Genomic DNA, 26,468 nt, shown 5'->3' on the forward strand with positions numbered 1-26,468 from the left:
TTTGTTATTTCTACTATCCCGCGATCGCGTGTTATTTTTTGTTTGCAATCATTAAACCCTTTTACTTATCCCCCGCTTGTTGTCTGCTTCGAGGTTCAACCTTGTTTCCGCATTTGCGGACGTTAACAATTATAAGTAATAATAATTGACAACAGCATCCCGTCTCTCCTTTTTTTCGGGAGGTGGGAGTCCCTTATTTCTATTTCTGAAAGGTGGCAACAATACTTTGGAAACACTTCCCAAATTACTGCGGCATTTCTTTCAGTAAAAGACAATAAAAGTAAAGTAGATGAAGTGAACTGACCAGAGATTGTTGCTCCGGTCCAGCGGCCTTCTTCCTCCAGATAGCAGTCCTGCTCTTGCAGGCTCAAACTCGTTGTGTTCGTTCACGTTTCGTCTTCAAATGTTTTATTAAGTTCAAGGTATTGAAACTGGCTGATTTAACTCCACATCTCCAAACTTTCAGGCCGCAAATCTTGCATGCAGCCATTGATTTTAATCGACGGGATTACCCGACCGTCGCCATATTTCCTGGTTTGTTTTTCGTCCATATGAAAAAGCCCAATTTTGATTGGTCAGGAGTGGCTATTGGCCCGATCTCATTGGTCTGGACCAGGCCAATAGCGATAGCTGCTTGGTGTTTACGTGTCATCACACAACACAGAGTGTAGTGAGCGCCAGGAGGAGAAAAAGGCTGTGGTCAAATGTTATAATAATGGACCGGTAAATGGTATCGGCGCCGTCTTTGTTGGTACTCGCCGATACCGATACCACCATTTCGGGCCGGATCGGCGCCCCCTGCTGAGACTAGTATCGGTATCAGTGCATCTTTAATAACTACATCACCTAAACATGGAAATCAAGCAAATCAGTGCAGCGCAGGAACTCCGCCCTGGGGGTACAATTTTTGACGAGGATAACTACAATGGCAAGCCACCAGCGTACGTACAATATTCAATGGATGACGATCTTGGTGAAAAGTATAGCTGTCCAAAGCATATTATTATAAATATTCTTGTAAGTTAATTCTATTACTGACACTGCGTTTCAGGGTCATCAACATGTTGGTGTTGGTGTTATACTTATATAGCGCTTTTCCACCTTTCAAGGCGCTCAAAGCGCTTTACACTATCTCGCCATCTACCTACTGGTGACGCAGCACCAGGAGGAACGTGGGGTTCAGTATCTTGCTCAAGGAGACTTAGACGAGTTCATCAGGGCGGAGATTGTGCCCCCCTGCCCAAAAAGTAAAAAATCCGCCTATGGTGGACGTAAACTGGTTCATGTTCACTTGTAAGAACAAATTGGATGCACAAATTCTATCACCGGAGACAATGATGATTGGCAGGTAAGGCAGATGGGGGTTCTGCTGTTGTGAGATGCTCGTACGCCACCCAGTGTAATGCCAAGGCAATTGGACATGCCAAGCGAGATAGGGGCTTTTCTGGATTTTGCCGGTCGCTATCTGCTCGCATAATTAGATTCATTTTCTCTCGTGACCACGCTCGTATTGTGAAACACTTGTAAAGTGAGGTGCTATTATCATACCTGTCAACCTGAGGCCGTTGGCAATCTTACAAATTGTGACGTATGCCCTTAAAATTGGTGACTAATCTTACAACGTTGTATATAGCGTGCAATATGATACAAAAATAAAACTCATTTTTAAAAAATAATATGAATTTATTGGTAATATTGTAACATATGACCTGGTGCAATCAAAGAAAAATGAATATCTTCAGCTACATCATGATTACTATAATTTAACAGTGACTTTTGTTAAAATTGTATGTAGCACTTTGGGCAATTTCGATCATGTCTTTTGATGGCAGCACTTCAGCTGGCAATTCAGTTTGACTTGAAGGTAGTTCGTTAGTGTGTCCAATTATAAATTAAAAAGGTCAATTATGAACTTACCGATGTGATCTTTGAGTCAGAGAACTAATTCTGAGAAGTGATCAGCAAAAGTTGCAGGCAAATTGTGTTCGGCAACAAATTGGCAGAATAAAATCTCCGCTTTCGTCACTTTTCATTCTGCAGACTTCATTTTCATGACCAGTGCTGTTTATCTTACCTTTAAAAAGTAATTAATTACAGTTACAAATTACTTCCAAAAAGTAATTGAGTTAGTAACTCAGTTACCTGAATGTAAGAGTAATTAGTTACTTGACAAAGTAACTGGTGTTACCTTTCATGTTTTTTTGTTTTTTTTTTCATTAAAAAAACAACAACCATAAACAAAACATAGTAACCTTTGCGATGTTTGGAAGTCATTTATTGTTGTGAATAACTGTTAAAGTTGTTAAAATTGCTCCCGTTTTTGTATAAGTTCCCTTTTGTCTACTTTAGACATGTGAAAGTTTTAAAACTGTTTCATCATTTAAAGATAGATTCAAGTCAAAATTTTGCCAATTCAGGAGTATTTTGGATAAAAAGTTACATAAGTTCGCTAGGAAGGTTTACTACAACAGAGCCTTTCTGAGAAGTCGACTACTTCAACACGGCCTTTGTTTACTAACGCCGCCGAGTCTGTCATTTCGCATGTAGTTCTACTGTATATGCATGTGATATATAGGCGTAGATCGTAGGCTGTCGGCAGGAAATATTTGGAGCCACTTAGCCTAGCATCGCATTTTCTACAGCGTCACAACAAACACTCTTCTCTCTCCATGTCTCTGACTTTTCTCGCGTCATTTAACCAACGTAGTAACGCATAGTAACGCACATTGTCTCGTTGCCAAAACGGTGACAAAATCCGAACGTAGAAAAAAAAAAGTAATTCACGAAAAATGTACAGATTTTGAACGTACGGCGTACACTTTTAAAAATCAGTGCTCACTTGTACAAATTACGTCGAAACCGTCCAACTTGACAGGAATGTATTACCATGAGGGTCAACTGTACTTTTGACAAGTGGATTTGACTTTTAAGACTGCTTCATAATAAATTAAGATGATATCATTCATTCAGTCATTTATCTTTCATGCCACATATTCTTGTGAAGTTCGCTGTGGTGCAAGAGCCTATCTGAGCTCACTATAGACCCTACCCACGTGACCTCACAACTCCTTCCTCCTGACTGGTGCCGCCCATTTGTCCGTCAACACATCATGTTTACCTGTTACGGCTACGTACATTCCTCCTATTTACGACGTGTTTTTCTGCTCGTTAACATTAATAATCAAAATGGTGAAGGCGTGTGTGGCGGTTGGTTGCAATAACAGAGAAGATAGACGGAGAAGACGGAGAGACTTGAAGTTCTACCGGATTCCGAGAGACCCGGAGAGAAGAGAGCGAGATGGGCTGCTGCAATTCGACGAGAAAACTAGGCTCCAAACGATTACCACAGATTATGTAGTAGTCATTTTATATCTGGTAAGATGCATTTAATATATATTTAGAGGGTTTTGGGCTGACAACCACAATTAAGATCATTGTTAGGCTAATCGCCGACAACATACACGTATGTATGTAGTGAGAGTGCTATCGCTAAACCATATAAACATTAAAAGCCCTAACTCCATTGACAAACGACATGAAATACATTAGACTTGACAGTGGATGTTAGCAATAACAAAAGATTTTGAATTGAAAATTTTGTAACTCGGCGGCACGGTGGCTGAGTGGTTAGCACGTCTGCCTCACAGTTCTGAGATCAAGGGTTCAATCCCGGGCTTCGGCCTTCCTGTGTGGAGTTTGCATGTTCTCCCCGTACCTGCGTGGGTTTCCTCCGGGAACTCCGGTTTCCTCCCACATCCCAAAAACATGCATGGTAGGCTGAACACTCTAAATTGTCCGTAGGTATAAGTGTGTGCGTGAATGGTTGTATGTCTCCTTGTGCCCTGCGATTGGCTGGCAACCAGTTCAGGGTGTCCCCTGCCTACTGCCCGTAGTTAGCTGGGATAGGCCCCGGCACCTCCGCGACCCTCGTGAGGAATAAGTGGCATGGAAGATGAATGAATGAATGAATTTCGTAACTCACCTTTCCAAGCACAAGATAGATTCCTGCCGAATTTTCGTGGACGAGGACCTGTTTCACCCAACCAGCAACGAAGTATTTATAAGCCTCCAAGCTCTTAAAGTTTTTCAAACTTTCGTGAGAATAGGCTGATTTTGTGTGGACAAGATAGTTGTACATATCAGGGTAGCTAGCAGATGTCAGGCAAATACGGCGGAGACAGCGGGTCGAAAAACATCGATTTAGGCATCAAATATGGATCTGGCGAATGGATAAACTGAAGCTTTTCCACATAACGCCTTTTATGCAACGCATCAAGTGAGTTTACGGCATCCGAAAGCACTGGGTCTTCCATGAAATGCATTATAAATTGCTCGATCAATTGAGACCATTGATAATACAGACACAAAATGACGGATAAGGGGGCGGAACCATACAGCGGGCACGTGATCTTGTGACGTCGGTGGGTAGGGTCTATAGGTAGTAGATGGGGTACACCCTGAATTGGTTGCCAGCCAAGGAGACAGATTACCATTCACGCACACACTCATACCCAAGAACAATTTAAAGTGTTCATGCTGCCTTGCATGTTTTTGGGATGTTGGAGGAAACCGCAGTAACCGGGCACAGGGAGAACATGCAAACTCCACACAGGAAGGCCCGGCCAGATCTCATAACTGTGAGGCGGATGTGTTAAGCAATCCGCCACCATGCCGCTTCATAATATTAATAATAAATCATAATTGAAATCGGAATAAAAGGTGTTGTCTGTGCTGTGGATTATGTGTTGCTATTTTCATTTGCCTTGAATGCATGTTTGGTTGCAGGGGTGTCAACTGGTTAACTATTGAGTGAAGATAGGGACATCTTGTGGCCGGTTTGTGGTACTACTCTAGCTTCACCATCAGTGTAGCAGGTCAGCTCAAAACTCAACAGGTAGCGTGCCAGAAATACATAAACTCAACTTGAAGTGACCCGGATGTCTGTTTGCCAGCAGAGCATCTCTCCAATTTCCCTAGGATTGCATTTTCGAGCTAATTTAGTTTGCTTTAATATTTCATGTACTTATTTATGAAATAAACAATAAAAATATTATTTTTAAATATAGCAAAATTAGACAATAAAAATAATGAATCACATTATCGTTACATTTTCCCCCACAAAGGGTTATTATTTTAGAAAGTTTGGGGATTTGGAAGGACAGTAACCATTATTGTTAAATGCAATTGAATGGGGAAGTTGGAGCAGCACAAGTAATAATGGAGTCAAGAAAGATAATAAAAAATTAACCTCCAAGCAGCTCTAACTTAAAAAACACTCATGTTCTTAGTGCACATCAATACGAGTTTTGTTTAACTTGTGTTGAAAATGTACCGAAAGCCGATGAATTCTTGAAATTTCTTCCAAATTTTTGGCTTCATACACGGACTTCCAGTCCAGATCCTCCGGTACTTGCAGTCCCTGCAGACCCCACCATCCTGGCATCGCTTCCACTTAACTGCACTTATTGTTCGGCAAAAAGTGAATGCAGTATTTTGTCGAGGAAGTTCTTTGAGACTTTTTTGCCGTTTTAGTCACACATTACCCATTGTGTTGCAATGTAAGCAAGGCCATGCTCGCTTTTTGCAAGATGTTGTCTGTTTGGGCTCTCAAAGACACATTAACTTTTAAATTTCTGCTTAAATCTTGTCTTGAAGCTGACAACATGGTGGAACTAACAATGCTAATTTCAAGGACACTAAAGTTTAATTAAGGTAACTTATTGATTTGAATAATGGGGACTTTTCAAAGCCATTATGGACACGTGTGATTTTCACCTTGCTAGTTGTTATTTATATTACTTGTATATTACTGTAGTGTCACAGCTAGCCATATGTTGGCTACAGGCAGATACCTGTAGATAAGTGTTTTGAAATCCATTCTATTGTACTGACTGCTATAATTTATTGCATTATATTAATTGCACTGAAATTGTCCTTACATATTTACCTTTCATATTTAAATGTTATTGGGGTTTGTTTTAAACTTTAAAAGTTTTCAATAGAAAATGTGTGCGTCCCCGCAGCTCCATCCCATACCGCCACCATAATTGCAACCGAGATAGCAAAATATAACTGGAGTGGACATGGGCCAGATGAACTGAAAATTTTAGCCCAATTTCATAGAAAGGATCCGCCCCAGTGCCTTTTTGAAGAATGGGCCGAACTCAGTAAGGATTCACTGGCCAAATCAGCAAACAATTTTGGGCCAGAACTGGTCCAGAGTAGCAGAAACCACATTGATGCATGGCCCGGATATGGCACAAATGTTACCCAATCTGTTCCAGCACAGGGCCAGATTTGTATCAAAACAGTTTTCAATATTAAATGTAGGGTCCATTTTGTTCAATGTATCATACTGTATTGTCTTTATATGGCAAATTAACGTTGTCTATTAAAAGCATTAGTGACAACATGTCTTTTTCATGCCGTTTATTGATGCTAACATATTAATGTACCATAACATTACAACATTTATTCATAAATTCGAACAAGCAACTCCACATTAAAGATGACCCATTTTTTGACTGTAAACAACAGATTGTATTTGTTAAAGGGGAAGTTCAGAATTTTTTACATCAGGCTTAGTCTTAGAGTCCGCTAGGGTTTAACTAGTCGGTGGAGTTGACTTCAACCAATTCCGTGTTGCCAAAAAGCTCAATCTTGGTCTCATCTGACCAAAACACACGTGTGCTTTGGTCAGATGAGACCAAGATTGAACTTTTGAGCTTTTTGGAACCAAATACTCTCAGTGGGTCTGGCGTGCCACGAAAGATGCGCATGCTGAAAAGCACCTCATACCCACTGTGAAGTATGAGGGTGGGTCAGTGATGCTGTGTGGCTGTTTCACTTCCAAAGGCCCTGGGAACCTTGTTAGGGTGTATGGCATCATGAATGCTTTGAAATACCAAGACATTTTAAATCAAAATCTGTTGACCACTGCCCGAAATCTGAAGATGGGTCGTCACTGGGTCTTTCAGCAAGCCATATGGACAAATCTACACAGAAATGGTTCACCAGACACAAAATCAAGCTCCTCCCATGGCCATCTCAGTCCCCAGACCTTGTTTTGTTGGCAAAAGGGGGTTGTACAAAGTATTAACACCAGGGGTGCTAATAATTGTGACACACATTATTTGATGTTAAATAATTCTTTCTTTATGTGGGATTTTTTCCCCACTGAATAAATGCACTTGTATTGAAGGTTGGATTTTTCTCTTTTTTTCCAATAAGGTACCATATTATTTGAATTTTTAAAAAAATATTAGAAGCTAAAAAACACATCTTAACCAGGGGTGCCAATAATTATGGAGGGCACTATACGTACACCACATAAAGCTTTCAAATTTAATTTTTTAATATATATATTTTTTTTAATCTGCATTTTCTGTTCATTATTTCTGGGGTTAGACATTATAGCATGGAAGATGTTCTGAACCTCCCCATCAGAGCAAATAAAATAAGCCTCTTCAACTCTTAAAGATCTGATCAATTTTCCATTGCTTTGTCCTTTTTTTTTAATTCTGGAAGAACTCTGTGGAACTCCGTAGAATAAATACTGTATCTAATACATATCAGTGGAAATGAATGACTCTACACAAGCACTTATTTAGGCTAGTTGTTAACAATTGAGTATGTAAATCTGACGTGAGTTGATTGCTTTCTTCTTGGAGATGCGTGTGAGGCAGCCTGGCAGTTTTTTTTTTTTTTTTAACATGGAGTTTTGACAGTTGGCGTCATATTTTGGGGTTCCAAGCACCGTTCCTCCCCCGAATTCTATACCGGAACAGCGTACGGGACCGTTCCGGCACACTTTCACCCCTGGTTACAAGTGTCGCACTTATACCGATTCAGACAACCGGCTGAGTGATATCGGCCAATACTGTACCAATACCACGTTATTTATTTTTTAAAATTCTTTTAATACTAAACTGCAAACGCTGCTTAAGTCATTGTGTGCCATTTATGGCGCAAGATTCCAATCCATTTGAAGTGCGAGGGATGGCGGCGAATGAGCGTTCATTTGCTGCCATCCCTCCCACTTCAAATGGATTGGATGTCTTCTATCGATAATTAATTGGTGGGAGGATGCAACTTGACCAGAGGAAGAACTAAATTTTTAATTCATTGGCTGCCATTGAAAACGCAAGACGTTCAATCCATTTGAAGTGGGAGTTCTGACAGAATGTTCATTCACTTCCACCCTCCCACTTTAAACAGATTGACGTCTACTGGTGATAGATTCACAGCAGAAGGATGAGTAGACGCCAAACAATTGGATGTCATCTTGGGATATCTTTTTTTACCTATGGTGTGCGTAGCAGGCGGCCATCTTGCATAGGACAACCTACGGTTGGAAACTAGATCCTGGAAAGTACATATTGTACGGTGTCAGTGTTAAGGCCCAAGTACACTGCATGCGTGATCGTTGCGGTTCCGGTCCGGTTCAGTGTTGCCTGCGTGCCACGCAGTCCGTCAAAAACAGGCAAAACATACCGGCTGCTGCACGGCTGCGGTCCGCCAACTCCGTCCCCTCGTGAGCTCTCGCGTGATCGCGCGCGATCATGTGCCATTTAAATCAACGACAAACACACAGAGTCTGTAGTATGTACTCATCAGAGAAGCAGAGAGAGAGAACATTTTTTTCCTTGCATATTGATAATGTAACGTTTGCTAAGCGGAAGTTTGGCCGCGAAAACAACACACGAGCTTCAACGCCTTTTTCCTCTTTTTCTTTATAAACTTCCCGCCACCTCACCAATGCAAAAACAACAACTACAGTGGGGAGAACAAGTATTTGATACACTGCCAATGGGTTTTCCCATTGTCAGTGTATCAAATACTTGTTCTCCCCACTGTATTTACACTGACGCTATCTAGTCCACCAATCGGAGCGTCGCGCTGGTGCACCAGCACACCAATGACAGCCCCGCGTTGGTACATAAATTAACCCACCGATGACAGCCCCGGCGACGCTACAATATTTTATTTGTGTCTGTCTCTTAATTCCAGATTGACTGCATCATGTTGAGATCAGGGCTCCGTGTGTGGAGGGAAGGGGGGCTATTATGCCCTTGGTTGTGTCGGTGCGTTTATATCTTTGTGCACATTTAAAATTTATGGCACATAACATCTCATAGAGCTGTTATAAACAACTGATAAATAATCTGTCATATTTATAAAATGGATAGCGAATTATATTCGATATGAACTAAAAAAACAGCGTACTTGGAATTGGTGTCTCAACACTGCAGATTCATGTGGCCAGCGCAAACTGTTGTTTTTTCTATGAAGAGTCAAGTGAAATGTAGGAAAGAAAGAGAAACGTCTTGAATAGACCACCAGGTCGAAACTTGTGGGTGTCTCTTTTTTCTCTTTCGTCTCTTTTTTCTCTTTCGTACTTTCCCCCCTCGACTCTGTATACAAACCGAGATTGTTTGTACGCGGGGCACGAGAATTTCTGCAGTGGAACCACTTCCAGATACGCTGTCTTTTTTTTTTTTTTTTTTTTTTTTTTATTTTGCTTAGCACGTCGTGTTTGATATCATTGCCGGAAAAACACACATAATAGGACACTTTGCAGTTTCGCTTTTAATGGTGTCCTTATAGCAGTGCTTCTCAATTATTTTCTGTTACGCCCCCCCCCAAGGAAGACGTAAATGTTTCGCGCCCCCCCCCAACTCTCTGCCGCCACTGTAAATAGTATCATTCGTCTATATTACTATTATAAGTACGCCTCAGCCTAACATTGTGTCCTTTTTTTCTATTAAAGAAAAAAAGTAACATAGATCAACTTATAATAAAGTATAACTTTTTTAACATTGTGTTGCTTGTAACAGAAAAGACTTAATGCGCATCAATTTGCCTGAAGTTAAAAAAAAAAAAAAAAAAAAAAAAGTCACATCCAAACTGTAAAAATACACTCAAGGTACATTTTTGACCATTTGATACTGAAAAATAAAATGTAATAAAATCAGTAAATAATAACACATTCAAATTGATTAGAAACATTTACTCTTCAGGACAACATGCCAAAAAATTTGACCGAAAAAACAACAAAACTGAATAGAAGGGGGGAAAAAGGTCTCTGGACAGAAGGAAAGTTTTTATTTTCGCTGATTCACCACAGTGCTCACTGGTTTACTGATATAACACTGACAAAGCGGGACGATTGTGACAATTGGCAATATTCGGCACATTTTCGCTGAAAAACAATCAAGCGACTTATCAATGAGATTGAGGTCTAATGTCTTTAAGTGGCGTCTTAACTGATTTGGCTTCTCCGCTATAATCATTTTTAGACTCAGTTAACAGTGGTCTTTCCTCATTTCCCACTATATTAAAAGTCAAAGGCAAACGGCCCGAAAAAAGCGCATTCTCGGCAGCCGAGGGAGAACCGTAGGTGAGGGCGGTGGTCGTGACGATCCCAAGCCGAAAACGGCACTTCTCGGCCGGACACGTGAGAAAGACAGTGGGTCGCTGCGTGAGTCCAGCTCTGCATGAGTCTCTTCCGTGTGCTCTTGCTTACTTCAAAAATACTGCACGCACTTTGAAAATGAGAGCGCCACTGCCACCCACGGAGTGGATGTGCAAGTACACTTTATTCTAGTACGGCAAAAAAAAAAAAAAAAAAAAAGCATGTTCCCCGAGGTGACTCGCGCCCCCCCTGGGGGGGCGCGCCCCACCATTTGAGAAGTACTGCCTTATAGTAATATCTGCTGCATGTATATCACTTTGTGGCTTTCCACCTCCATGATGAAGCGCTCATCATCCATTTTCGCTCGTGTTTAAACCGTAATTAGGCACCTGGGCTTTTGACGTCAGGCCCAGCTCCGCCCATTTTGCCGGATGCGTGTCCGGCAAAAATAGAAAATAGCCTATACCATCCGGCGGGCATGCGGCACGCCGGAGGTGGTTCGCAGTCAAGCCGGAGCACTGACGCGGCCGGTATACGTTGAACAATAGGATATAATGGGAACGGATTGGCTCCGGCGCTATTTTTTACCGGAGTCGGACCGGAAACGCAACGATCACGCATACGGTGTACTTGGGCCTTTACACTGGTTTTTAGACTTTCTTTTGTAGCGCTATTTTAGCCTAGCAGGTGGGGCATGTAAAGCCTGGCGGCCCACCAGGCTTAATTAAAAGTGGGGAAAACCCTGCAATTATTCTTATCCCTCCCTTTTGAGGTATTCAGAAAATATATTTTTTGTGAATAATCAAGTTTTGAAGTGTTTTCATAGACTTTTTGTGTGTGTGTTTTTTTTCTAACTCTTAGGAAAATTCAACCGCGGTGTAGGAACAGACTTGAAAGAGCGCACATGGGCTGAAATTGCAGCCCGGGTCAACGAGATCGGCGAGTGCCAGCGAGAGGTCATTGAGGTCGTTAAGAAATGGTCGGACCTGAAGTGTAACACCAAGCGGAAAGTTGCTGCCATGCAATCGGGGCATGAACTCAAACAGAGAAAGTAGTGCTTCAGATTCTGGAGATGGACCAAGAAGACCAGATTAGCTGTGACTTAGGCCCCCTTTGTGACGATGATGATGAAGAACTGGAGGGGGACGACATGGTTGGAATGCAAAGTTCACCCAACGGTGCTGACGAGTTGTCTATGCCTCCTTCAACGTCGTACACTTCAAGTGGATTTGCACAATCAGGTAGTAAAGAGGATCCATCTCTTCAAACGACCTTTTGTGGAGTGCTGTTCACATTTTATGCATATGGCTAAATGTACACACGTGGACAAAAGTTTTACTAATCATTTTTAGATAAAATGTATAGGTGTAGATTTACTGTTACAATTACTTTTTGAGAAAAATGTACTCCTAAGAGTAGTTTTGCCCCAGCCATACTTTTTACTTGAGTAGATTTGTGAAGAAAAAACACTACTCTTACTCCGCTACTTTGGGCAACACTAGTATCGTTACATTTTTCCTCTTTAGTCTACATATTACATTTGGCTTTGTTTTGCCAGCACAGTGGCTCTACCAGTTTCACTAATGATGAGATATCGCAACAATAATCACATGACTCCATTCTTCGCTTTGAGCTTTGAGTCCGAAGTCCTATGATTATGCCGGCCTGTTAAATAACGTGGTGTCATCATAGCACCGCCGTAAAGAATAACATGTTTCACATAGGTCGCTGCCGTTATCATTATTTAAAAGTGCAGGTCTCAAATATTCTCCCAGTTTTTATTTGGCGCCGATAGACCACGTAATACTGGCTATATGATGGTTTTAATTTCATGGTAGGAAATATGTTTTGGCCAATAAAGGTCACTCATGATCTTTGAACCATTGATGTTGCATTTCTGTAGATTTTTCTAGTCGAAATTCGATGTTTTGAAAAAAAATATATATATATATATTGCCAAATATGGTTATGTAATAGTACTGTATAATATTAATATAATTAATAATAATAATAATTAATATAGTTCATATAGATGACGTGCTGAGAAGAAAAAATACATTTTTAAAAAAAAAAAAAACAAAAACAAAAAACGTTGTAAGCAGTTACTTGAGTATTTTTTTTTCAACTACTTTACCTACCCACTTCTGACCAAATGACCTTCATGTGAAAGGATTGTTGCTAAAAGGATTCAAGAATGGAAATTGCAGATTTCTTAGACCTCTGATAATAAAGAAAATAATGTTTAAAGTAGGAGTGGGAACCTCAGGGCACCTCACGATATGATACGATTCACGATACAAGGCTCACGATAACGATTATCTCACGATATCACGATGCAGCAATTATCGATATATTGGTCAGAAATTTGATACAGGATATTCTACGATACAACTGTTGAAATGAAATTTTTTAAAAAAAGTTTCAAAATAGAAAAAATACTGTTTAAGTCATTTATTAAACAGTGACACCTTTTCAGTGCAACATTGCTGTAAAATACAAATCTACTGCAAATTGTGTACCTGCACATACAGAGGAAACAAACCACAACCACTGATATTTCTTTGAGAGATCACGATGAATGGCACCCTTAATTTGTTTAAAATTTTAAATCTTTTGAAAAAAATTTAACAGTGCTGTAGGTGTCAGTCATCAGTTGAGCTTGGACTGGGGGAATGATGAAATTGGTGGGTCTTTTATTCGTATATGACCTTTGTTGCCAAAAGCATTGGTTTGAGCACTATCTGCTTCAGCATTTGAGTTGTCGGACTCAGTCACATTCTTCCTCACCTTAAAAACAACAAAATAAATTTTTAAAAAATTAGCTACTTAATAGCTTTTGAGTTGAAATCCTGATTTTTTTTGTGTCGCAAGTATTGAGTGAATTAAAAAAATATGAATTGAATGTATAGAAATTACAAATGCAATAATTACCTATTTTCAATATGTAGGCTACATTAATTATCATGCACATCATCTTATATATCTTGAAAGCTATTCAAGCCATTTTATGGCTTATATCAAAATGGCAGTATTAACAGTTTGTGTTGTAAACTAGATGGAAAGTGGTTCTCAAATAATATCAAATAAATCAGTAAATTCATGCAGTGTTCCTTATTCATTTTCATCGAGTTTTGGGTGCTGGTTTATTTTATATCATTCAACACCAAATGTCATCAAAATAATTTATGTAAATCAAAAAATCAATTACATTACAAAAATCAATCAGTACATTGCAAAACTTTCTTATCTCAAGTGATGAAAGCAAAGCAGTGAAGAAATCAGTTTTTTTTTTTTTTTTGTTAGACAATTCTTGCATACAGCAAAGTACTTGTTCACCTTACTTCCTTTCTTGTTAGTGTAAAATGTAAAGTGTGTCCACATGTGTGATTTGTAGCAATATTTTTCTCACTTTTCCTCCACCGTTCTCACGAAGCTTTTTTATGTTTTCAACCCACTTGGGGGCTTCCTCTCTTCTTCTCTAGACGACTTGTGCGCACTTTACCTTCACCGCCACTCCCGAGCGCCCCTAGTGGACCGCCAAGGAATTGCTCAACAAACATTGAGCAGTTTACAGCATCCAATGGCCAATATGACAAATAAAAGTATCGATACTTGGCGGGAGCATATCGATAACCGATCGGGTTTCAAAATATCGCAATATACCGCTGTATCGAGATATTGTCACACTCTTAGTTTAAAGGGTGTTACAACACCTAGGGAAATGCTAATATTCTATCATTTATCCATAAACGCATGCCTTTTGGATTCATATCATTCCACTTTGTGTAATTACACACATCGCATGATAGAAATTTGGATCAATTGTCAAGCTAAAACGACCAGTGCCCGAGATTCCGGAAATCTAGCATATCGTGTGCGTGACGTCACAACAAGGAAACACCACTCAGTGCTTAGTACTGAATGGTGGCGATGATGGCGGACAATTTTGTTTTGTAGTTGCAGCGACGAATCCGACATAACGAACGTTCTTCTAATGGTGAGGAGGAGAGTTATGAACCTTTCTTTGGTGTTTTGAGTTCTCAATTTGAGCCCAAACGAAAGCCAATGCACCCTAATGAAAAGATCATTGAGGGGAGCAATCACACTGACGAAACACCGGCAACAGTTCATGTGGGAAACACCGAACGGTTTGTTTTGCATTTTTTTTCTTAAGCTGATACACCGTGACCGCGAAATAAAGTAATGGATAGAATAATTATCATTTATTGTGCTATCATAGGTTTTCGCTCTGCCAACCGACACAAATATGAATGGGATTAGAGGATTTGTTCTATATATTTTAAGTGCGATAATTTATACATGTTTCCAGTCCTATATCCAATGCATGATATGTTTTTTTATTATAAAAGAGTACTCACTCTGGCCATTTCCCTCCTTTGCTTTGCCTGGGGTGGTGGGGTGGTCTCATCAGAGCCAGTCATCTCCTCTTTCTTGATATCTTGGGACATTTAGGTGGCTGCGCGTGTAGGTGGGCACCACATCTGCTTTCAGTAGCAATTTCTTAGCAAAAGCTGATTTCATTTGTCCATAGTTCGAATAGCTTTCAGGTGTAAAATGTGCACCACACAAAACCGTGCCGGAGGCTGGGTCTGCAAAATTAGCCCTCTTAGCACTGACGAACTTTACTCATTGTCTGCGTAGTCCAGCTCTTTTTCTCGCGTGCGGAAACTCATGGGTACTACATTGCAACAAATGGCTATTTGTACACCACATAGCATGACAGGTTTGAACCATTTTAGCGATTTTTTTGATAAAACGCGAACGTCGATAAACAACGATGGTACCTGCCTCGACCTTTTGTTTCCTCGTTGTGACGTCTCAGCCCCATTCGGCTGTTTCCGGAATACTTTCGGAAATGTTCGTAATTTTCGATCTTTTTTCGATAATTGCTCATGAATGTGATTTATTTTTTTGTTAACTTTATTAATATTTGTTATCTTGCCACATAACGGTTCTTTTGATATCTCACAGCCCCTTAGTATTATAATACACTTTAAACATAAAAAAAATGACACCACTGACAAGCAAAGCCATTTATCAATGTCAGGTATACCCACGTACATACAGACTAATAGTCTCCAGCAAATGTGCATGTGTTAATTAGTATTCCTGATGTCACAAGGAAGGGCGGACAATCGTGGATATTCGCTTTTGATTGGCTAAAATAGTACTACATTGCTTAAATATATGGGTGGCCATTTTCTGTAAATTCAAGTTCCTATTTGTGTTTTTACAAAGATTCACTTTATATTCAATGCCATGTCCACATAACTGTATTATATGTAATTTAAATGTATTATTTTGTCATTCATACTTCTATTTAAATTATTCCATTGCAAAAGTTCCATACTTTTATTGTTTGTAGGGGACTCATCGCAGACAGCCTTTGATATGCAGTTTGAAATACCTGCTTCAGAAGGTGAGTTGTCATCAATGGCAGACAGTTTCAAGGAAACTGATTTAAATACAGTATTTCACTTAGTGATGGACAAAATGAAGCTTCTTGAAGCAATGCTGCCAATTGGTTTGCACATGGTTCAAAGCTTCGTGGTGGTTCATTTGGTCTATATATGGCGCCATCAAGTGGTCCTGAAACCCAAAAGACCAACAGTGTTGAGATTCTTTGGTGATTTGTTTCATAAAATCATAGGCGGAGTTTGACTTTTGGGGCAGGGGGGCACAACATGTTGATAAACCCCGAAACGCAATGTCACCAATAAAATTAACTTACAAGAATATTTATAATAATAAGTTGAAAATGTGCGTTTTTTTGGCTTCCCATCATTCGTGAGGGGAATTCCAAATCAGGCTGCTTTGGCAATACTTTTTGCTAAGATCGTCATTCATTGAATATTGTACGCCCACCGGTGTCGTGCCAATGCACAGTGTATCACAAAAGTGAGTACACCCCTCGCGTTTGTGCAGATAATTAAGTATATCTTTTCATGGGACAACTCTGACAAAATGACACTTTAACACAATGAAAAGTAGTCTTGTGTGCAGCTTATATAATAGAGTTCATTTATTTTGCCTCAAAATAACTCAAAATATAGCTATTAATATCTAAACCCCTGGCAACAAAAGTGAGTACACCCCTTTGAAAAATCGTACATCCCTAAATGTCCAAATTGAGTACTGCTTGTCATTTCCCCTCCAAAATGTCATGTGACCCGTTACAGGAGTGTTCAGCATTGCTGCAAAGAATGAAGAGTTGGGGGGGGTCAACCTGTTAGTGTCATTATCAGTGTTGGGTACGTTACTTTAAAAAAGTAATTACTTACATTTCTCACTACTTCTTCCAAAAAGTAACTGAGTTAGTAAATGAATTACTCTATAGTAAAAGTAACTAGTTACCAGGGAAAGTAACTATTTCCGTTACTTTAAAAAGAACTTGTTGTATGTCAAAGAATTTGAAATTTTCTGAGCAGTATTCGAGTCAGTGGAATAGAGAAGAACAGACAGGTAGTTAACTTGTTAGGTGCTTCAGCAGATTTGAATTGCTTACCACAGATGTCGACAAAAGCTTTGCCCCGGGACATAAATTACACATTACATGAAGGTTCTTTCCTTTAATTTCGACAAGCTTGAAATAGTGTCTATATCTCCACCTCTTAAAGGACAATTTTTCTTCTGAATGCTCTGCCATCCCGACCCTGTGCATCTGTTTTGCGTGTGTGTGTTTGCCGCACGCGCTGTTCCGGTTTGCTTGTGAAATCACTGGCTCTGATTGGCTTACCACGACACATGACTCTAGCCAATCACAATCACAATCACTTCCATCGCATCTCTCGAGCGGCTGCATTTAGGTAGGCTCGTTTCCCGACAATTCACGTCACCTTCAAAGCGTCTGCCGTCATCAAGATGGAAGCAGAATTATTGCTGGCTGACAGTGGGAGATGAGAACAAGGCTAGCATCAGGTGTAGCAAACACAGAAACGTTACCAAACTTGGGAAGCATTGTCTAATTGAATGAGCAGGGACAAACAACTTGGAGTCAGAAGTACGCGCGCTATTCTCGAACCTGAACGCACGCCAAGTCTTGGATGACAAATAAACAGAGCAGAGAGTGACACGGCCGGTGGTTTCTTCAATTTATTCAGAGTAATTAACGCACCGCTTTTGACTGTCAGTAACGGTAACGGCGTTGTAACGGCAGAAAAAGTAATTAGTTAGATTACCCCGTTACTGAAAAAATAATGCCGTTACGTAACGGCGTATTTATAACGGCGTTACTCCCAACACTGGTCATTATATGTTATGACATCACATAAGGTATAAGTCCCTCGTTTCGATCCAAAAACTCCATGTAGCATGTATCACCGAGTGTCAAGACACAGATGTGAATGGCCACAGATGGATTTTTTGGGGGGATTTTATGGGTGAAACATGGTAATATAACAAGGGTCGTGATGCAGAAATCGCAGACATCAAGGAGTGGTCGAGATGTTCTTTTACATAAATTTACCCTTTTAAAGGTATTTTTTTTTCAATTTTTCTTTGTTGGATCGATTATTTATCATATAAAATATCGGGCAAAATGTGACAGTAACAAAAAATAAAATAAAATCAAGCCATTGTTATGAGGTAGATATCCGTGACTTATTTACAGACCATTTTTTTTCATTGTGACATAATTTGTTTAAAAATTTAAAAGATGTGAGTGAATAATTTTTTAAAGTCGTTTTTTTTTTAACTAAATAGGAGGCATCAATTAATGATTCTAAGCTGAAAATGACAGTCATTTTGAATAATAAATATAATTGCTTACCTTTTTATGGCTGGGTTGAAACAAATGCAGTTGCGCAACATCTGTAAACGGGGGTTTCCAGGATAAAACAAATTGAAAATAGTTCAGGGGCTTAATGGCTTAATGCGCCATGAATCTGCTATGGCAGCATATAGACATATTGTTCTATCAAACACAACAGTTGTTTTGGCTTAAAATACAGCCGTTTATTTTAAAGAGGGGTGCAAGAGCAGAAACTGCTTTTTCAGTATTGTCTGTGTTTTTGCCCTATACATTTCATAAAGAGAGATGTGGGAAATGTAAATTCAACGAAGCGTTGTTGAGTAAACGATCCTTTTGCCTTTGGCTGACACCAGTGGATAGCAGTGTTTTTGAGGCAAAAATGCAACCCAAAAAAAAAAAAAAAGCGCTTTTCGATCTGCCTATTCAGGCTAGCCAGCTGCTCACAAGCCTGAAGAGACAGAAGCTAAAGCCAGCCAGCAAGCTGCTAATGTAAGCGAAGCGATAGCAGCTAACACTGGCCAGCTAGCTGCTAGTGCTGCAGCCCTCTGCATCCCAGCCCAGCTATGATTGTTAGTGGATTTGCGAAAGTGGATCTACATGGCTCCACAGCGACCATGAAAGCAGAGGAGTTGTGGACTCTGTACACCATTGCAAACCACAATTCCTACGATAGCAATAAAGGCATTGCGATTATCGATACATTGGTTCTAAATTGACAGTAGGTATGAGTGTGTGCGTGATTGGTTGTATGTCTCCTTGTGCCCTGCGATTGGTTGGCAACCAGTTCAGGGTGTAACCTGCCCGTAGTTAGCTGGGGATAGGCTCCAGCACCTCTGCGACCCTCGTGAGGAAAAGCTGCATGGAAAATGAATGAATGAATGGTCAGGAAATCAACCTAAGATGGTCTACAAAACAACTAATAAACGGAAAAACAAGCTTCTGTTGTGAATTGGAATGAGCTTACCACTATTAGACATCCAAACCACGATTAGACATCCAATCCATTTGAACTGGGAGGGTGGCAGTGAATGAACGAATGGGTCGCTGCCATCCCTCCCACTTCAAATGGATTGAACGCCTATGGCCATCAGTGGCAGCCAACGCTAGGCAACGAGGTAATTTTGGTGCATTTTAGATCATTACCTTATTGATTTTCAGTCACTTCCTGTTGATTTTGGGTTACAGAACAGGAAGTGGCCTGGGAATCTCCCAAATGAATAGGGAGCAACCAGTAAATGCACTAAAATGAACAAAAATTGACCCGTAAATGACCTGAAAATCAGAAGGAGTGACTGTGAATGCTCTGGTTTCGAATGAATGAAAGTTCGTTGGACCCTCCCAGTCTAAATGGATTGGGCGTCGAGCGCCATCAATGTCAGCCATAGAGTTAACAAAGACACTATTATAGTGGAAGATTTTGATAGCAACTTGTTGGTTCCTTTTTCTTTCTCTTTTTTAATTCATTTTTTTTAACATTGACACCTTTTTAAAATATCTCGATTCTTGGCAGGAGTATATCGATAACCTTTTGGGAGACAAAGTATCACGATATATCACCATTTCGATATTTTGTCACCCCCCCAATTTCTTTCCTTGCCAGATTGGGATGAGGACCGTCAAGAGGACGCGCTGCCGTCAAGTTGGTCTACTAAACTCCGAGGGAATTACCAAGGAAACAACGGCCTCCCGAAACAAGAGCAACCTCATACTTCTTCTGGTGCTTCAACCTCAGCCACACTTCCAATCACCGGTCAGCCCAGCGACGTGAGAGAAAGCATGCTCCACAATGCGTCACTCAGCCTCCACGAACAGCACGCCACCAACGTCCTGCTTGAAACGGTTTCCCGCTCCCTGGAGCTTTTGCCTGAGTCGGTGCAGCAGCTGGCAGAGACTCAGCAGGAGTTTGTGCGAGAGTCCCTTCAGCTCCAACGAGAAACGGTCCAGGTTCTGAGAGACTTTACGGGCGGCGCCATCACTTTCATGCATGACAAACTGAATGGACGGCCTGCGTTATAGCATCATCTTGCCAGATGTGTTCCTGACTTTATGTATGGCCTTCAGCCACAGAAACCTTCAATTTCCTCTGGATTTTTAGACTGGTTATTGTTTTGACGACAGTACGCAACAGATATTCCATGATGGGTAGAGACGATTTATCATTAGAAAGCCTGTCTGAGGGTTCAATTTTGTTGTTTTCTTTTGCTACTGAGAGAAGAGATACTCGTGTCACTGAGTCGTAAAGCATGTACCACTTTTTAAAGCCGTTCCTTGTTTTATTGCTGACATTCAAGTCCATAAGTGTTCTCTTGCTTTGTGTCTGTGTATAAGGTATCACTCATACTGTAACATTGAGTAGTTTTCAGCACCTGGCCATTATATGTTCCATATAGAGTTGTGGTCAAAAGTTTACATACACTTGTGAAGAACATTATGTCATGGCTCTCTTGAGTTTCCAGTTATTTCTACAACTCTGATTTTTCTCCGATAGAGTGATTGGAACAGATACTTCTTTGTCACAAAAAACATTCATGAAGTTTGGTTCTTTCATGACTTTATTATGGGTTAACAGAAAAAGTGATCAAATCTGCTGGGTCAAAAATATACATACAGCAACACGAATTAGCAATTTCTTGTGAGTGATTATTGACTTGAACAATCATTGACTTGAACAAGTCAGGAAAGTCACTTTCAGATATTTGTGTGTTAAGCAGGGGCACAGGGTTAATTCGGCCAGAATGCGGTCGTTATTAAATTATTATTTCTGTGCGGCCCGGTAGCAAAGTGCGCCACGGACCGGTACCGGTCCGCGGCCCGGCAGATGGGGACCCCTGCTTTAAACAGATAACATCTGTTTTCTTCTACAAGTACAGTGGAGAGAACAAGTATTTGATACACTGACAATGGGAAGTGTATCAAATACTTGTTCTCCCCACTGTAGCATACATACTAAACATAATAAGGGGGGAGGGTATTAAAAAAAAAAAAAAATCCTTGTTTGCGGCAGCAAGTGTTCAGTTTGTCTGAAATCATATCTGATCACTCATAATTTGACTACTTTCAGGTTTCATATGGAGGTAGATTTTTTTGTCTTTATTATTCAATCAAAAAAAAAAGTCGCTTCAATCAAAAAAAAAGTCACTTCAATAAAAAAAATGTTTGAATGCAAAAATAAATTTGAAACTCAAAAAATGCATTTGAAAACTATTTTTCTTTGAATTTTTTAAAATTTTGATTGAAATTTCCACTTAAGAAAAAAAAAAAGTGGCAAAAATAAAAATTTCAAATAAAACGTTTTTTTTTTTTTTTTTTTTAATATTTAGCAGAAAACACAGACAAGACTGAAAAAGCAGTTTCTGCTCTTGCGCTCGTCTTTAAAATAAACTGCTGTATTTTAAGCCAAAAGAACTGTTGTGTTTGCCAGAACAATATGTCTGTATGCTGCCATAGCAGATTCATGGCACATTAGGCGCCCGAACTATTTTAATTTGTCTGTTTTACCCCCGGAAAACTCCGTTTACAGACGTCGCGCAACCGCTTTTGTTTCAACCCAGCCATAAAACGAAGGTAATTAATTATATTTATTATTCAAAATACTGTTATTTTTAGCTCATTAATTGATGTTTAATATTTTGTTTAAAAAAAAAAAAAAACGACTTTAAAAAATTATTCACTCGCATATTTTAAACTTTTAAAGAAATTACGTCACAATGAAAAAAAATGCTGCCAGTAAAAAAGTCACGGATATGTAACTCAAAACTATCTCTTAATTGTTTTTTTTTGTGTTACTGTCGCATTTTCTCCGATATGTTAGATGATAAATAATCAAACCAAACAAAGAAAAGAAAAAAACGTTTAAAAGGGTAAATATATGAAAAGGAAATCTCACCCACTCCTTGATGTCTGCATTTTCTGCATCACGACCCTTGTTAAATTACCATGTTTCACCCATAAAATCCCCCCAAAAATCCAGTTTTGGCCATTCACAGCTGTGTCTTGACACTCGATGATACATGGTACTAGGAGTTTTGGGATCGAAAAGAGGTAAGTACGCAATAATATTGCTGCATATATATGACTGAGTGTTTTCCGCCAAAATATATGCTACATATATATGGCGGAAAACACTCAGGTGACTTGAAGTTCCGCTGTGAGACCCCCAATTTGGCCAAATTTCACAATTTTCCAATATGCACGTGTGATCATTGGAAAGCTTAAAATTTCAATTTTGTAAGGGAAGAAAATTTTTGAACAGGAAGACATTTGGAGAAAAAAAAAAAAAAAAAACAACTTAAACAGTGGAACCCTAACTGGAGGTGAGAGCACGCGAGAGCATGAGTAAAGACGCCATGATTTTAACGAGATATTATTGCATCTTGCAGCTTGTTTCGATCCAAAAACTATGTAGCATGTATCATCGAGTGTCAAGACAGACACAGATGTCAATGGCCACAGCCGGATTTTGGGGGGATTTTTTTGGGTGAAACATGGTAATATAACAAGGGTCGCGATGCAGAAATCGCAGACATCAAGGAGTGGTCGAGATGTTCTTTTTCATATACAGTATTTACCCTTTTAAACATTTTTTGTTGTTTTTCAATTTTTCTTTGTTTGGATGGATTATTTATCATCTAATTCTAATATATCAGGGAAAATGCAACAGTAACAAAAAAAATAGTTATAGCCATAGTTATGAGGTAGATATCAGTGACTTATTTACAGACATCATTTTTTTCATTGTGATGTAATTTGTTTCGAAGTTTAAAATATGCGAGTCAATAATTTTTTAGAAGTTTTTTTTAAATGAAATATTAGAAAACCCTTAATGATTCTAAGCTAAAAAAATTACAGACATTTTGAATAATATAATTACCTCCCTTCTTTTTATGGCTGAGTTGAAACAAAAGCGGTTGCGCGATGTCTGTAAACGGGGATTTCCAGGGTAAAGCGGACAAATTAAAAATAGTTCGCCGGCTTAATGCGCCATGAATCTGGTATAGACCCTACCCACGTGACGTCACAACTCCTTCCTCCTGACTGGTGCCGCCCAATTGTCCGTCAACACATCATGTTTACCTGTTACGGCTACATACTGTACATTCCTCCTATTTACAACGTGTTTTTCTGCTCGTTAACATTAATAATCAAAATGGTGAAGGCGTGTGTGGCGGTCGGTTGCAATAACAGAGAAGATAGACGGAGAAGACGGAGAGACTTGAAGTTCTACCGGATTCCGAGAGACCCGGAGAGAAGAGAGCGAGATGGGCTGCTGCAATTCGACGAGAAAACTGGGCTCCAAACGATTACCACAGATTATGTAGTAGTCATTTTATATCTGGTAAGATGCATTTAATATATATTTAGAGGGTTTTGGGCTGACAACCACAATTAAGATCATTGCTAGGCTAATCGCCGACAACATACACATATGTGTGTAGTGAGAGTGCTATCGCTAAACCATATAAACATTAAAAGCCCTAACTCCATTGACAAACGACATGAAATACATTAGACTTGACAGTGGATGTTAGCAATAACAAAAGATTTTGAATTGAAAATTTCGTAACTCACCTTTCCAAGCACAAGATAGATTCCTGCCGAATTTTCGTGGACGAGGACCTGTTTCACCCAACCAGCAACGAAGTATTTATAAGCCTCCAAGCTCTTAAAGTTTTTCAAACTTTCGTGAGAATTGGCTGATTTTGTGTGGACAAGATAGTTGTACATATCAGGGTAGCTAGCAGATGTCAGGCAAATACGGCGGCGACAGCAGGTCGAAAAACATCGATTTAGGCATCAAATATGGATCTGGCGAATGGATAAACTGAAGCTTTTCCACATAACGCCTTTTATGCAACGCATCAAGTGAGTTTACGGCATCCGAAAGCACCGGGTCTTCCATGAAATGCATTATAAATTGCTCGATCAATTGAGACCATTGATAATACAGACACAAAATGACAGACAAGGGGGCGGAACCATACAGCGAGCACGTGATTTTGTGACGTCGGTGGGTAGGGTCTATTGCAGCATATAGACATATTGTTCTATTAAACACAACAGTTGTTTTGGCTTAAAATACAGCAGTTTATTTTCAAGAGGGGTGCAAGAGCAGAAACTTTTTCAGTCTTGTCTATGTTGTCCGCCATATACTGTATTTGATTTGATTGAAGCAATTTTTTCTGGGACTGAATGATTTAGACATAAATGTCCTACTCATAATATGGCCCAAACGCAAAAAAGGATTGCTTCAGTCAAAGAGAACAGTTTCGGTGAAAAATTAATTGCTCAAATGAAAATTTCTGAGTGTCAAATATTTTTTCTCATTCAAAACTTTTTGTCTATATACATTTTTTTTTTTTATTTTGGACTGAAGTGATTTTTCTTTTGAAAATATTTTTTTTGTTTGAAGCAACTTATTGTTTGATTGAATAATAAAGACACAAATGTCCTAGCCAAAATGTGGCCCAATCGCAAACTACATTACGTCTACGGCTGCAGCTATCGATTATTTAAGTAATCAATTAATCAATGAACTACTTGGTTCGAATAATCGAGTCATCAGAAAAGAAACATGAAAAATTAAAATACCTGAGCTGAGCCTCAAACGGTATTAAAAATAAATAAATGAGGATCTATGTACAACAAAAGAACAATTGGCTAACTTACATGGCAAACGTCCGCTAGCTTAAATGCTATAAAATGCTAATGTTTTTTTTCCCCAATGCTCTTAACAAATGGTTCAGACTCATATTCCCACAAAAAACGGCTAAATATACATATAAACTAAGTTACGAATGCATTAAAAAAAAAATAGCCCAAAGAAAAACTTTGCTTGCGATGGTCTTAACAGGGAGCAGTTGGATTCAGCCATGTGAAATGAGGCAGACCAGAGGGCAATGTAACCACCCTTATCAATAAACTAAATGTAAACACTTTCAAAATAAAACATTGCAACGCCACTTTAATTAAACGAATACTCAAGGCAACAAAATTTAATTCGAATATTTTTTTCTAATTGAATACTTGAGTTAATTGATTAATCGTTGCAGCATTAATTACGTCAATCAAAAAAGTTGTTTTAATCGAAAAAAACGACTTCAATCAAGAAAATTAGTTTTCAATTGCATTTTTTTGAGTTTCAAAAATTTATTTTTGCATTCAAACAGTTTTTTTTTTTTTTTTGATCGAAGTGCCTTTTTTTTTTTAAATTGAAAATATGTATTTTGATTGAAGTGCCTTTTTTGGGGGGGGTTGAATAATAAAGACACAAATCTACCTCCATAGTCTCAAAATTAGTCCATTTCCAACACACCAAGCAGGAGGATAATTTGACAATTTGTGGCGTTAAGTGAGGGAATAAAATCACATTGTCCGACTAAAAAGTACTCCGCACAACAATACAAGCTTGTACATCATAGCTTACATTAGTATCGTATTATTAAAATTATTCTATCTAAGTTATCGTGTCATGAACAATATATCTATGAAATACCGTATTAATAATGTTTTGTCAAAGCTATTCCACTTGCAAAGTGCAGTGGCACAAAACAACATTTATGGCTTTGATTGTTTACGAATTTCACAGGTTCTATTATTCTCTTAATGAACAGATGACGATACACAATTGAGGAACAAAAAAGTAAGCAAAAATCACCTAAGATATGTTTATTAAGGAAAAAATAATTACAAGCTGGCCGGCCGGGACAAATGTCCCCGAAAGCATTCCTCCAGCTGCCTTTGAAAACATGGACGTCGCCAGACATCTTTCACTGGGGCCCCAGTATTGATCTGCACTTCAGCTGTGCCCCATTATAAATTTCACTGGAAAAAAATCAAATAAAAATAAAATACTTGGAGTTTTAGGTCTACAAAGCATAGTCGACCGAATGCGCATATTTAATATGGTCATATTACTCTATTCACTCCATATTATATACACAATCTGCACATGGCTCCTTAATATGGTCATTTATGAACTTAACTTTGGCTGTGATAGGCATATGAGTTGACACTTCTCCGAAGCACCTTCGGTAGATACAGTGGGGCAAATAAGTATTTAGTCAACCACTAATTGGGCAAGTTCTCCCACTTGAAAATATTAAAGAGGCCTGTAATTGTAAGCGGGTAAATCTCAACCATGAGAGACAATGTGGAAAAAAAACCCAGAAAATCACATTGTTTGATTTTTTATTTTATTTTTTTAACAATTCTCGGTGGACGATCAGCCCCAAAATGCAAGCCACCTCCGTATTAAAACGTGTGCCATGATCCCACTATTTGTCA

The 26,468-nt window shown here is 39.2% G+C and overlaps 1 pseudogene; it reads left to right on the plus strand.

Annotated features, from left to right (window-relative positions):
- Positions 1-852: 852 nt before the first annotated feature.
- LOC130906826 (uncharacterized) lies at positions 853-20,330 on the plus strand (annotated as a pseudogene).
- Positions 20,331-26,468: the final 6,138 nt, after the last annotated feature.

The sequence above is a fragment of the Corythoichthys intestinalis genome, chromosome 18 (genome assembly GCF_030265065.1).
Source record: "Corythoichthys intestinalis isolate RoL2023-P3 chromosome 18, ASM3026506v1, whole genome shotgun sequence".
NCBI classification, from domain to species: domain Eukaryota; kingdom Metazoa; phylum Chordata; class Actinopteri; order Syngnathiformes; family Syngnathidae; genus Corythoichthys; species Corythoichthys intestinalis.